Below are 10,104 nucleotides of genomic sequence, written 5' to 3'. Positions count from 1 at the left end.
AGAAAAAAAAATAATTTTGAACAATTTTCTCAACTTTGGCAAATGTAAAAAACATGCCAAGAGAGGCAAAACGCAAAGAGACTGCCTCTCTTGGCATGTTTTTTAAGTTGAGAAAATTGTTCAAAATCATTTTTGAACGGCCTCGTTTTGCAAAAAATTTGTTACGACGAACATCGCATGGAAATGGTCCCTTTTTCAATGCTTGAAATATATAGAAATCCGATATCATATGGAAGCGAAACGTTTAAAAAATTAGGTTAGCCAGAAATTAAAATAAGAGCAGCATAAGCTGCGCAAACTGTCTAAGATGGTCAATTAATGTGTATTAACGTATATTAAGGTGTGTAATACGAAGAAGAATTGATTCAGGTTTTATTTTTTTTGTAGTAACTATTATTATTTTTTTTTATCCAGAAGAAAACAGCGCGGAAAACAGTCACAAGCGACTACTTCCCCCGTTGTTGACAACGTTTTGGAGGGAATGTTATGACTGATCCGGGTACCCTTACGAAAAAAAATAGCTAGTCGGTGGTGTCCGCTGACTAGCGAAAAACGTTGAAACGTTTAGCATAAATAAAACCAGCTAGTCAGTAAGGGTAAACTAGCAAATTGAGTTTTAATCAATAGTGTAATAAGTTAGGACTAGTTGACGGGTAGCTTGAATAAAAAAAACCTTTCATATTTTTACTCGTCGAAAGGTTGTGTATCGACACCGCCTGCATAACATTCAGAAAACCATCATGTTATGCCTATTGAATTTACAATCTCGCACATTTAAGCTGCTCAAATGGTTGTTGTGGACACGTTTTTGAACAGCATTCATATTGTACACATGCTGGACGCATTAAATTTTATTGATTTTACATTTTAGCTAATAAAACGTTTTTTTATTACAAGTATTTGAAGAACATTAGTACGAGTACCATGTTTTACACATAAAATTTACTTGTTAGGCTGCACTTTAAATACAAATGCTTTTTTGCGACCCGCTGACGACGAATCGACAAAAAACACAACACGTTCCAGTAATGCAAATGAAATTTTTTATTTTTTTACTTCCAGAAAGTGAAACATGAAACGAAACATACAGAAAAAAAATAGTAGTTTAAGCTCCGTATTACACTAATCAGTTTCAAAATTATTTACCAGTGCGGTAATTAGAAAAGTACTTGTTAAATCATTATTCATCGCCAAAACGCACTTTTTCTTAATTTCTAAAGGATCATAAGCGTACTGATGTCCTGATTTCCTCACAAGAAGTGATGTTTGTCCGTGAGTTGGACTGAAGTTGATACCGTTTAAATTATCGTTTAATCGTTATATCTCGGCTTTTACTTAAGATATCTGAAATATTTCTGTTGTCAGCGATAGACAACTGTGTTTTCTAGCTCCAGAATTTTTCTTTATTTCTTTGTTTAAAATTGGGGGAGATAAAAAAATTATAGTGTAAACCCCCATTCTTGGAAAACCCGAAAATAGTGGGGTTGAATGGACCCTCGTTTGTTTTGAATGAAATAATCTGTCGTTCTTTTAATATACAATTTATAAAAATCATGTTTTGTATTTTAGTACTAAATTCTAAATAAAAATATCACTTTATGTGTAAAAAGTTACATAAATCTGCTTTCTTGTTAAATTATCGTAATGGGGCTGATTGGTTGATGGAGGATGGTTCTATTAATTATTGATTACTTTAAAAAATAGATTGATTTCTAAGAACCTCTCATTAAAAAAAAATCCAGGAGCAATCTGCATTCTGAACATGGCCTTCATGAAAAACGGCATTCCAATTGTTTAAAAAAAATTTCACCCCTTTGTTTATCAATTAATTCATTTTATTTTCAACCCAACGTCTATTCAGCTCCTCCCACAATCCCTCCCCTTTAGTTCAGCGAATACTGCCAAACAACCCCGTACGTGTCTGGGCCAACTTACCCCAAATTTCTTTGCAAATAAACTTAAAGTTTCTAGAGGAATAGGACACAAAGTAGAATTAAGATTAGTGTAGAAAAATGCAGAATAAAATGTTCTAAGAATAAATGTTATAAAGTGTTACTATTTTTAATTTTTTCTTCTTACTAACACTAAAAAACTATCTTAAAAATAAAAATACAAAATTTAACAATTTCAGATACCTGTTTTTAAATTTTGTTCTCACTAAGCAACAAAGGCGTTTTAACTAAGGAAAATTTATCCCCCCAAGTTTTTTGGAATTTGCAATCAGCAAGTGCAAAAAAATTTTTTTTTAAACAACTGGTTTTTGATTAACATCGAAAAAAAGAGTGATTAACAGATAGTGTGAGTAAAAGCATACTTCTGTTGCATTCTTGGATTTTATTGAATGAACAACTCAACATTAGGTAAACATCAATTAACTTTTACTGAAGAGTTACGATACAACAACCTTTTTGTATTTCCTACTTTCTGTTAAGGTCGCACAAAAAAAACCAAAAATAACTGGAATGACAAGATTTGGGGCTGTGTCTGTCAAAGGACGAGAGGGTGATCCTAAAAAGAGTCGTCAGATTCGTAGACAAATTTATTTTAATAACGCTGAAAATATGTCTAGCAGTACAGCAGCTACAATGGGAGACCTTGAGAGCGAACAAAGTGCCAACCCCTCTTCATTACAAACGGAGGACGATGTTAGCGTTAAACATCGGTTGCAACAGGTAGCTATTGCTGATTGAGTCATGTATTTTGTCCTCTTTACTTATATTTCTTTGGCCATAGGAAAATGATGATCTAAAAAGGAAAGTTGCTCGTCTTGAAAAGGAAAAAGAAGGCGAAAAATATATACTGAATGGACAAATAACAGAACTCGAAGAACAATTATATGCAACCGAGCAAGTTTCCAAACAAACAGAGACTGAGGTATCAGGGCTAACTGAAAGCCTCGAGAGATTGTACTACTATCTACTATCTACTACTACTACTACTACTACTATCTTAAACAACGCGAGTTTTTTTAATTGTAAAAAAATTACATCACCAAATATCATTTTTCTACTTTTCAGATATGACAGACTTGATTGATGATACGTTCGGCTCGCCCATCTGGGTCGACCGTATAAGTTTAAATTGCTATTCGTTGGGAGCCGGGAAACCCCAAGGAATTCCCTTACCTGCCGTAGTTTTAATGTCCTTCGGGGCGCAAATTGCTGCTATTTGGTAGATGATTGTGATGTGGCTCTCGGAGGAAACCACAATCATCGGGATCCATTTGCTGTCGAGGTGCGGTACTTGAAGGTACGGTACCTAGCTCGTTTTTTTTGTGTTGAAGGTCGCTCAGTGATTGGCCTCATGGCCTATCTCGGCGAATTGATTGATTTATATAATTTGCCGTGGACACCACGGGAGGTAATGCGTAGTATGAAGGATATTGCGGCCACCTGTGCACGCACGGGGTGGATTTGGCCACATACTGTATTATGGGCTGATTGTGAGTCGCCGGAGCGTGCTCTTCATTATGAGTGGCTTCAAGCTGCCCAAGGCAGGAGAGAGGCCCGCATGGCTTTGCCTAATCAACAGGAGCAATTCGGTAGGGTGTTCAAGCACCCGAGCCAGTTGCTGGGTTTGACCCGGAGGTTTTCCTATTTGAGGATGCAATGCCAGTAATTCAAGACCAAGGTTTGGTTGCGGTTATTGGTGGGTTTGCTCCGGATGGGGACATTATGCCAGCCCAATTGGAAATCAACGGGTTTCATGGTCTCCAGGACCAAACCCCAGAATTGGGTAATGAAGGGTTGCCGGAGTTAGATGCCCTGGTCCCCAACTTGGAAGGTATTGAAGGATTTGGTGCGCGGGTGGAGGTGGTGATGCTGACCCCAATCCCCTAACCATTGGATATAGAACCTGAGGTTCGTGAACGGATGGTCCCGGAAGAAATTCCGGGGTTCCATTACTTGGATGATATGGATGCCTTCTTGGCAGAGTTAATTGACCAGTAAAGTGGTCTTGCTTTGGTTTGTCTTTTCTTTCATTTATAACAAATTCCAGAAAAACACAAAAAAAGTAAAAAAAAATCTAAAATTACAAACAAACAGTTTATCCTCTTTCCTCCTTTTTAAGGGTGGGTGGGAGGGTTCATTAACATCAGCCCATAAGGTCTATTTAGACCAAAGCATTATCTATACTTTTTAATGGGCCATTTTTTTGCCTGTTGTGGTGTATATGTGTTCATTTTAATTATGGCCATTAGGTTACAACTACCCCAGTTTGCAATATGTTATATATTTGGACCAAAGTAATTTCTATACTTTTGGTTTTTTTGGACCTTGTAGTGGTGTAGTAAGCAGTTTTCTGATACGGCCAAGAGGTTACGAGAACCCCCGCCTGTTAACGTGCATTATGTTTTTTCTAGACCAAGGTAATGTCTTTATATCTATAAGCCAAGATAAGGTCTATACAAGCAAATTTTTCTGTTAAGGACTTGAGGTTATAGGTACCCCAGTCATACCAATTTTTTAGGGTCCAGTTGGACCGGAAGCCAATTTTTTGTCATGGCCATAAGGTTTTAGGTACCTCGGCCTGTAAATGTTTTGAGGTCAGTCTAGACCAAAGTAATTTCAATATTTCTATGTGCCATGATCAGGCAGGTATGGTGCATATGAGCAAATTCATGGTCATGAAGTCACAGGTACCCCAATCCATAACTGTTCGGGTCCATATGGACCAAAGTGATTTCCATAATCTTCTGGGCTATTTTGCTGCCCGTTGTGGTGCATATGAGCACTTTTTTAAAGAAATATGGCTATGAGGGTACGGATACCCCAGCTTGAGAAATGTTTTGAGGGTCAGTAAAGACCAAAGCAATATCTATAATTTTATGGGCCATTATTAAGCCAGTTGTGGTGCATATAAGCAAATTTTTGTCACGGCAATGAGGTAACTGGTACCTCAGCCGGCGAATGTTTAGTTAAAGGTTGGTTGTCCGGTTATCCGCCACCGTATGTTCGTAAGGTGAGAGAGATCGTGTCACTGCCTTTATGACCTCAGGTGTAACCCCCCTACGTCGCGCTCGGGGCTGTGGTAGACAAGGATTGTTTATCATCGATAGCGGAACGGTAGTTATGTTTTTAGGTTTGGCTTGTACGGCACAGGATCCCGTGAGGGTTGGCTTTCAAGCACAGGGACTCATATTAAAATTAAATTATAATGGATTTTATTTGGGTTCAGGTCCGGGCTGGCTGAAGAATGGTGAAGGATATAACATAGTTGTGCGAATTGTGTGTATCCATATGCGATGGGTAATTCAAGGCCCCCAGTAACCCGATGGGATGCCGGTTGGATGGGCTAATATAGGAAAAATAAAAGTCCGCCACAACCCGGGGTTTATCCGATCAGGTCTTTAGGATTTGGTAGAGCCACAAGGGTCCCGCACAGGATTACGCTTCTACCACAACGGTGGTCTGTCTAGCTAGGCCGAGATCTGCCCCTGTTTAAGGTGATGCTGGTCAGTCAGGTTCCCGTATGGCCTCCGTTCCTGCCTTTTCGAACCAGACCAGAGTCACGGCGGGCGACTCTTGTTAGAATAAAAGTGTATTAGAAGGTCCCTACCCTTATTGATAAGCGTGCTCCGTAATGTTCAGCTCATTCGCTTGATTAAAAAATAGAGGGTGGGCCTCCGTTTCTGCCTTCTTTAAACCAGCCAGGGTCATGGTGGGCAATTTATTGTTTGGAGTAAAATGCCGAAATACCGATAATAACACAATGCATTTTTTTACAATGCTATTAATCTTGAATATTCAATACACTTGATGGAAAGCTCGCCTTTAGAGCGGACACTTGAGGCATCTCTAAGCAATGCCATTTCGTCGGCCCTGTCCCTCAGGTCATTAGAGATAGAATACAGGTAGCTCCTCATCTGTTTTTTAGTTTGTAAAATGCATTCCTCGTTTCTCTTTTACAGATTTCAGCAATTAATCAGTTTTAAATCCTCCTGAAACGAAACTAGAATAAAAAAAAATATCAATATAATTCCAATTCCATTTTAAAGAAAGATTCCTGTAGAACTGCACACCATTTAGCTTTGTTTGCAACATCCCAAGGGGAGACACCTTTGTTGAAATGTTCGGGAGTCACCAATTCTTCACCTGGCAGCAACTTTTCGTTAATTTCTTTGACTAAATTTGTAGCTTTGCTTTCAAGCTTGCGTCTCTTACTAATTAATTTCTGCCTCCATTTTGATGACACTGTAAATAACAAACAATGGCAATTAGCTGAGTACTGAATGAAAGTAAAATAAAAATATTAACCTGCCACCGTTTGAACAATAAAAAAAAGGAATGTGATCGAAGCTCAGTTTCCTTTACTGGTGAAGATGACGGAGATTCAGTTTCCTCTAGAGCATGTGTGATGTTCCCTGAACTTTCTACGAAAATGGATTACTTAGTTACTAGTACGCTTATGTTGCTGTTCACTTGTTACCCTCGTCCATGAGTGATGTTTCATGAAGCTCAGCTTCCTGTGTAGGGATGGTAGCTGCAAGGGACGAATTAGATTTCCGAGTCCAATGTTTTCTTGAAACATTATGGGTACCACCCAAATTTCTATATGTCAAAAGTCCTACGGGATTTTTTCTTCTTTTTTCTTTCTTTCTGTCATATCTACCTTTATCCAATCTTTTTGACTTCTCTGCTTTTTCTTCCAAGGTAAGTTTGGTGTTGATTTTCTTTTCTTCTGGTACATCACTAAAGGCACTAATTAGTGAGCCGTTATCTGATGTCAAACGTGAAATTTTTTTCCTTCACACGTTCACTGGGCGAAATTGTTAAAACAAAAAAAAAATACAAAAAAAATAAGTTAAAAATAGAGTTCGGCAGAGGGCGTTAGGTGTTACGGCAGTACCTGCTGTGTAGCGGCCGAAAAAGTGGGCAACGATAAACCCAACATGGTCTCCGTGGTAGACTCCGACCCTTTGGTGGGATCGCGTGCCAAGTTTTGCCCTATCTTACGAGTGTCGCCGCCGAACGGTCAGTGCCGCCGAATGGTCGGTGTCACCGCTGAACGGTTGGTGTCGCCGCCGAATGGTCGGTGTCGCCGCCGATGGTTGGGGGAACAATTTTTCCTTTTTAAACAGACCATATCCTTTGGCCAACATGGAAGCGCACAAGAAGACGATGCTTATCCACAAGCTGCGCCGTCACTTTTGGCCCATAGGGTGCGACACTTATCGTCCAGACGACGCCTATTGTCTAGATCGTCCGAACGACACTTATTGTTATTAGATGTAGCCTCAGCTGACACAATGGACGCTTACAGCTGTCAAAAAAACAAAGTTGGGATGAGTTGCACCTTAGATGCGGAACCATACAGTCGTGTCGAATAGTGCGCGCTAATTAGCCCGAAGCAGTGAAAACTTACCTGTGTCTCAACCCCCCTCTTCCCCCCCCCCAACCCAAAACCACGCTATGGCTCAACATACCCCAGGAGACTTAACACTTGTATCCAGTGCCATCGACCAATCTATGGAAGTAGAGGAGTGTAATAACAAAAGGAAACAAATCTCGGATAACCCCAGTGCACGACGAGTCCACCCCAGATTCTCCGACCTTTTTGATCAACCCATCAGCGGAGCACCTGTCATCATTCATTTAACAAGCGAGCCCAAAGCATTAACCCTATTAAGCCTAACAGAGAAAAAACATTTCATAAATGCCCTGATAAACATCGTTGGGACCCATAGAGAAGGCACCAAATGGACACATCGGGGCGATCTGAATATCTACCCGAAAACCAACGGACAGAAAAAACAACTTTTAGAACTCAAATCAGTCAAAGAATTCCAAATCTATTGCACATTAGCTATGTCCGAATCCATCATCAGGGGGATCATTCGTAACGTACCAATCAACAACTCAGATGAAGAACTCGCGGAACTTCTGGCAGATCAGGGAGTCACCAAAACCCAAAGATTTTCATCCATGTCAGATGATGGGACCAAAGTACCATCCCAAACGGTTACACTCTTTTTCAACACACCATCTCTTCCGCGGAAAGTAGTAGTAGCCCACGAAATATTCCAGGTTAAACAATTTATCCCACGACCAGCCCTCTGCAGAAGATGCTGGAACTTTGGTCATCCTGAGGAATCCTGCAAAACAAAACAATCATGTAAATACTGCTCACTCAACCACCCACTTGATCCCACCTGCCTTAACCCATCTAAATGCCCCACTTGCGGAATACCTGGACATGCAGCTGGAACAACAGAATGCCCCATCTTCCAGAATAAACAAAAAATAATAAAGTTCGCCTACGAAAACAAACTACTCATATGGGAAGCCAGCAAGCTTCTCAGCAAACCGCAAAGCATGAAATCGATCCACATCCCGAACATGACCCTAACCGCTAAAAACGACATCGATCTGGACAACATCAAACAAGAAATCAACCACCTAAGATCCCAAATCCTCCTTCTTAAAAACCACCAACCACCTGAACAGACAGAAGCAGGACTCACAACCCTTGAAACTACAGTCGAAACTATAAAGAAACAAATTGCTCCACTAGTTAACCTCCCAGAAAATGTCAACAACCTACAAAAGAACATGGATTCCGGCTTTGAAGCCACACACAACCAATTAGAAACGCTGATGAATCTGGTGAAGGAGAGCCTGACACTAAACAACAATGATCGCCCACCACCAAAACCACCCCACACGATAGACCACCGAGCAACAACAACAACAAACAAGAAATGACTGGACCGTTAAAAATTATTCAATGGAACACAAGAAGCCTATATAAATCTAATTTGCAAGAATTCAAATACAACATTAAAATCACCAACCCGCACATTATCCTATTAAGTGAAACCTTTTGGAACGATAACTTCATACCGAAATTCTCAGCATACCAAGCTCATTACCTCAACCGCCAAAATCAAGGTGGTGGTGTCGCCATCCTAATTAAAAAGAACTTGCAGGCCACTCCCCTTACGTTACCAGCCCCCAGAGACATGGAAGCCATCGGGATAACTGTGAAACTAAAAAACCACAACTTAATTGATGTCATCTCTATATACTGTTCTGATGGAAACCAGTGCTCATACCAAGAATTTGAAGACATTATCAATTCATCCAACAATAGCCTAATATTAGGAGGAGACCTGAATGCGCATTCGCCCAGCTGGGATGATCACCACCCCCAAAACAAGTGTGGACGCATCATAACTGACATCCTGCTAAATGAAGAAAAGGTCACCCTATGTACCCCCAAAAACCTAGGTACACGGCCCAACCCCAACGCAAACCGAAGCTCCACAATAGACCTCACATTTGCCTCACCTGACATTGCTCACCTATTATCCATCACAACTGGGGCCTACTGGGGTAGTGACCACACCCTCATTATCATCGAAGCACACATCAACTCACCACCCATAATCACAGCAAAAAACTATTGGAGATTCTCAGACAAGAAATGGGAAGAGTGGAATAACGAATTAGAAAAGAAGTTAACAGAGAAAAACATAATGTCAACCCAAGAAACAGACGAGGCGTACAAAATCTTCTACTCGACCATCATCGAAACTACTACCAAACACTTTTCCCCCAACACCAACATAAAAGAGTCTAACAAAATATGGTGGACACCACTCTGGAAAAAAGCCACCGCAGCAGCGCGTAAAGCTTATCACACTTGGCGGAAAACACTGCTCCTATCTGACAAACCCGCTCTCAATAAAATTGAAGCCATCAAAAAGAAAACCATCATGGCAGCCAAAAACCACTCATGGGACCAATACATAACAGCATTGAGCGAGCCAAGAAATAACCAAGCATTCTGGAGACTAACAAAAAACGTCATGAACTCCCCCCAAAATACGTATTCCAGCAAACCACTCAAAGACGCAAATGGTGATCCCATTACTGACCCCACCGAAAAAGTAAATGCCCTACTAAATCAATTCTGTCCAAGGGAAAGAAGAGAGAGGAGTGACGAGCGTACAAAACTGTACAAGCCAATTATCCAGGATGTAATAAACGACCAGCAAACCTGCCCACTCAACTCAACTATCACGGAAGCGGAACTCAGAAGAAACTTAAAAAACCTAAAAAGCAAGGCCATGGGAAAAGATAGAATCCACAACAAAATGAT

The sequence above is a fragment of the Daphnia magna genome, linkage group LG4 (assembly GCF_020631705.1).
Source record: "Daphnia magna isolate NIES linkage group LG4, ASM2063170v1.1, whole genome shotgun sequence".
In the NCBI taxonomy this organism is placed as follows: Eukaryota; Metazoa; Arthropoda; class Branchiopoda; order Diplostraca; family Daphniidae; genus Daphnia; species Daphnia magna.
The sequence above is the reverse complement of the archived record's forward strand: the minus strand, read 5'-3'. Positions refer to the sequence as shown.